Genomic DNA, 4,618 nt, shown 5'->3' on the forward strand with positions numbered 1-4,618 from the left:
TTTATGCATGAAGGAGATGATGCAATTATGTGCAAGATGTTCCCGTCAAGTTTAGGGAAGGTAGCTTTGTCTTGGTTTCATAGGTTGGGTTCACGCTCCATCCGAACATGGGTGTAGTTAGCCGAAGAATTCACTGCACAGTTTTTGACGAGCAGGAAAGCTCCAAAAACTTTTGAGAGCCTTTCCTTTATGAAGCAGGGCGAGGACGAGCCGATCAGGACATATGCAAAAAAGTACTGGGAAACCTTCAACGAGATTGAAGGTTACAGTGAGGAATACGCGATAGCCACGTTCAAGACAGGTTTGCCTGTTCGGGGGGAACTGCGTAAGTCCCTAAACATGAGTCCAGTGCAGACACTGGCAAAACTGATGGAGCGAATTGAGCAGCACGCCAGAAACGAGGATGACATTCTTCGGGAGGATGGTAAGCTCGCCGCCGAGCAAGTAAAGGGGCCTATAAAGAAAGCAGACAAGCCGGAGCCCAAAACTTATCGTGAAAGGAAAGATTATGGGCTGGCAAAGAAAGAGCCGTACAAGGACAAACAAGCTCCGGATCCCAAGTCATTCTTCTCAATAAACACGGGAAAGAACCCATCTACAGGATTCTTTATCGAATAAAGAATCAGCCTTATTTCAAATGGCCTCCAACTCTAGGTGGGAATAAAGATGCAAAACGTGCTACGAATTAGCACTGCAGCTACCATAAGGATTGGGGCCATATGACAGAGGATTGTGAGATGTTCAAACGGCATCTTGATGATTTAGTCTCGCGAGGTTATCTCAAAGAATTTATCCAAGAAGATTCCAAGGATAAAGAAAAGGCAATGGAGTTGGATTACGAGCAGAATCCAAAAGGAGTAATCCGTATGATACATGGATTAGCCGAACCTTATACGAGAAATGAGGTGAGATTGCTTCAGAGACAGATTAAACATAACCAACACGTGATGCAGTTGGGAAAGAAGAGAGGGCGTAACGAAGAAGCATGCAACGAGAGCATAGTTTTTACAGATGAAGATCTGGGAGGAGTCCAGGTACCTCACAATGATGCTTTAGTCATAACCCTACGAGTAGGGGAATATCATATGGAAAGAATCCTGGTGGACTCAGGGAGTTGCACCGAAGTACTATACTATGATGCATTCAAAAAGCTGGGTCTAACTTAAAAAGATTTGGTACAATCAGTAACCCCTTTGGTTGGATTTGGAGCAGGAGCAGTTTGGCCATTAGGAAAGGTAACCTTACCTGTTCGGGCTGGGACAGTGGTACTACGAACTGACTTCCTGGTGGTGGATGTACCGTCCTCCTATAACGTGATTATAGGGAGAACATGGTTACACAAAATGAGGGCAGTTTCTTCTACTTAGCATCAAAAGGTAAAGTTCCCAGGATCTAATGGGATTGAACAGATCAAGGGTAACCAAAAAGTAGCTCAACAATGTTTGGTATCCATCATAAAAAGAATCCACAACGCCCACCATGTCAATACAGTGGAAATTCCAGATCAGCCAACTATCGAGGATGTTGGAAGAAGTCCGAATGAAAAGGTGGTTGAAGGCTTGGAGAAAATTCAGATCAACGAGAATGATCCTGAAAGATATTTCTTAATCGGAGAGTCATTACCAGCGAATGAAAAGGCCGAATCAATAGGATTTCTGAAGGAATATGTTGATGTATTTGCATGGGTACCAGAGGAGATGCTCGGGGTGGATGCAGGTGTGATCTGTCACCATTTAAACGTTGACCCTCAGCATAAGCCGATCATTCAGAAAAAACGGAGGGCAGCCGTGCAGCATGTGGATGCAGTAATTGAGGAGGTCGATCGCTTACTGGAAGCTAAAGCAATACATGAAGTCTACTATCCAGAATGGTTATCCAACACCGTTGTGGTGAAGAAAAAGAATGGAAAGTGACGAGTTTTGCCCTAGACTTCACAGATCTGAACAAAGCCTGTCGAAAGGATAGTTTTCCTCTTCCAAGGATTGACCAGTTGGTTGACGCAACTGCTGGTTACGAGAGAATGAGTTTTCTCGATGCATATCGAGGATATCATCAGATCGCAATGTTTGGACCTGATCAAGAGAAGACTTCATTTATCACACCACGAGGGTTGTACTGCTATAGTGTTATGCCATTTGGGCTAAAGAATGCAGGGGCAACTTACCAAAGGCTTGCAACCATCATGTTCAAGAAGCTCCTTGGAAAGACTATGGAAGTTTACATAGACGATATGGTGGTAAAAAGTCAAGATAAACGGGGGCATGTAGCGGATTTCATTAAAAGAAGCTTTTGAAATCCTGAGAAAATACAAACTGAAACTCAACGCCTCGAAATGTGCGTTTGGAGTTGGTTCAGGAAAGTTCCTGGGTCATTTGGTAACCATGAGAGGGATTGAAGCTAACCTCGACCAGATAAAGGCCCTACAGAATTTGCAGAGTCCTCGGACAACGAAAGACGTCCAACGGTTGACTGGGATGGCAGCGGCTCTTAATCGATTTATTAGCCGGTCAAGTGACAAGTGCAGACCTTTCTTTCAGTTATTGAAAAAAAGGGAGGGATTCGAATGGGGATCAGATTGTGAACAAGCCTTCCAGGACCTGAAGAAGTATCTAGTCGAGCCCCCACTTTTGTCAACCCCACAGCCAGGTGAGTCTTTAATTTTGTACTTAGCTGTTTCCGAGCATGCAGTAAGTGCAGTCCTGTTGAGGGATTTGGGGATCGAACAAATCCCTATTTACTATGTTAGCAAGACGCTACTGGATGCAGAGACGAGATATCTGCCCTTAGAAAAACTTGTCCTGGCACTTAGGACAGCCACAAAGAAACTGCCACACTACTTTCAAAGCCATAGGGTTGTGGTTTACACAGAGTATCCATTAAAATCACTGCTACGAAAAGCAGACTTCTCCGGAAGAATCTCGACGTGGTTCGTCGAGTTAAGTCAGTACGAACTCGATTATCAGCCGCGCACGGCAATCAAAGGCCAAGTGTTGGCTGATTTTGTGGCGGAATTCTCGCCTGTAATAGCACCTTTGCCTCCTACGAGAAAGGAGCAGGTAACAGGTCCACCAGCAAAGAAGAACCAGGCCCCAGCCGAACAGGATCCCTTGGAATGGAAGTTGTTTGTTGATGGATCAGCATGTAACACAGGGTCAGGGATTAGGATTGTGTTTTTTCCCCCTGATGGAGTGATGTTGGAGCTATCTGTTCGGCTAGGGTTTAGTGCGTCAAACAATGTGGCAGAGTACGAGGCACTCCTAGCTGGATTGAGAAGTGCAAAGACCCTAAAAGCAGAACGGGTTAGAGTGTATTGTGATTCACAACTTGTGGTTAATCAGCTGTCCGGCGAATATGAAACCCGAAGTGAAAAGTTGGCGGCCTATGTACAGGCAACCAGAGATTTGCTTGATACCTTCGAAAGGGTGTATATTGAGCAGATAAGTTCTGGAAAGAATGCTCACGCGGATTCTTTAGCATGGTTAGCTGCAGCTGTACCAACTGAGTTTAAAAGAAAGATAGCCGTAGAGTATATGACTGAGTCGAGCATTGGGAGAAGCGTGGAGATGGTCTTGGACGTGAACCAGGGACCAAGTTGGATGGACCCAATTGTGGAGTTTTTACGAGATGAAACACTCCCTTCTGATAAAAAGGAGGCTCATAAAATAAGAACCAAATCTGCTTGGTTTTGGTTATCCCCAGAGGGAAAATTATATAGGAAGTCTTTTACAGGACCCTATTTACTTTGTGTGCATCCTGAAATGGTGCAAAAGTTCCTCCACGAGATTCACGAGGGAACATGTGGAAGCCATGCTGGGGGTAGGTCCATAGCCCATCGAGCAATCACCCAAGGTTATTGGTGGCCGTACATGCAAGAAGATGCTAAGGTATACGTAAAAATTTGTGAAAAGTGTCAGAAGTTTTCACCAATGATTCGAACACCAGCAGAGGATTTGGTGCCTTTGACAAGTCCCTGGCCGTTTGCTCAATGGGGAATGGACATCGTGGGTCCACTACACAAAGCAACTGGGAATCGAAAATTCCTGCTAGTAGCAACAGACTATTTCACTAAGTGGATTGAGGCAGAACCATTGGCCAAAATCACCGAACCTATGATAGAAAGGTTCGTGTGGAAGAGCATCATTACTCGTTTTGGGGTACCATACTCATTGATTACAGACAATGGATCACAATTTCAGAAGAAATTCAAAGCATTCTGTGCTCAGTATGGAATAAGGAATTATTACTCGACTCCAGCCTACCTTCAAAGTAATGGACAGGCAGAGGCTTCCAATAAAACAATCCTTGACGGGATCAAGAAAAGGCTGGACAAAGCTAAAGGGAAGTGGCCTGACGAGTTGCCATTAGTGTTGTGGGCTCACCGAACAACGCCTAGGAGGTCTACAGGAGAGACCCCCTATTCATTGGCCTATGGAACAGAGGCTGTTATACCTCTTGAAGTTGGTCTACCGACCAATAGGACTGCACTAGTCGAAAGTGGGGGCAATGATAGGGCCCTTGAAATTGAGCTTGATCTCGTCGAGGAAAGAAGAGAAAGGGCCTTAATTCATTTGGCTTCCTACCAGGAACAGCTGATGAAGAGTTATAATAAGCATGTTCA

The sequence above is a fragment of the Rhododendron vialii genome, chromosome 3a, assembly GCF_030253575.1.
Source record: "Rhododendron vialii isolate Sample 1 chromosome 3a, ASM3025357v1".
Lineage (NCBI taxonomy): Eukaryota > Viridiplantae > Streptophyta > Magnoliopsida > Ericales > Ericaceae > Rhododendron > Rhododendron vialii.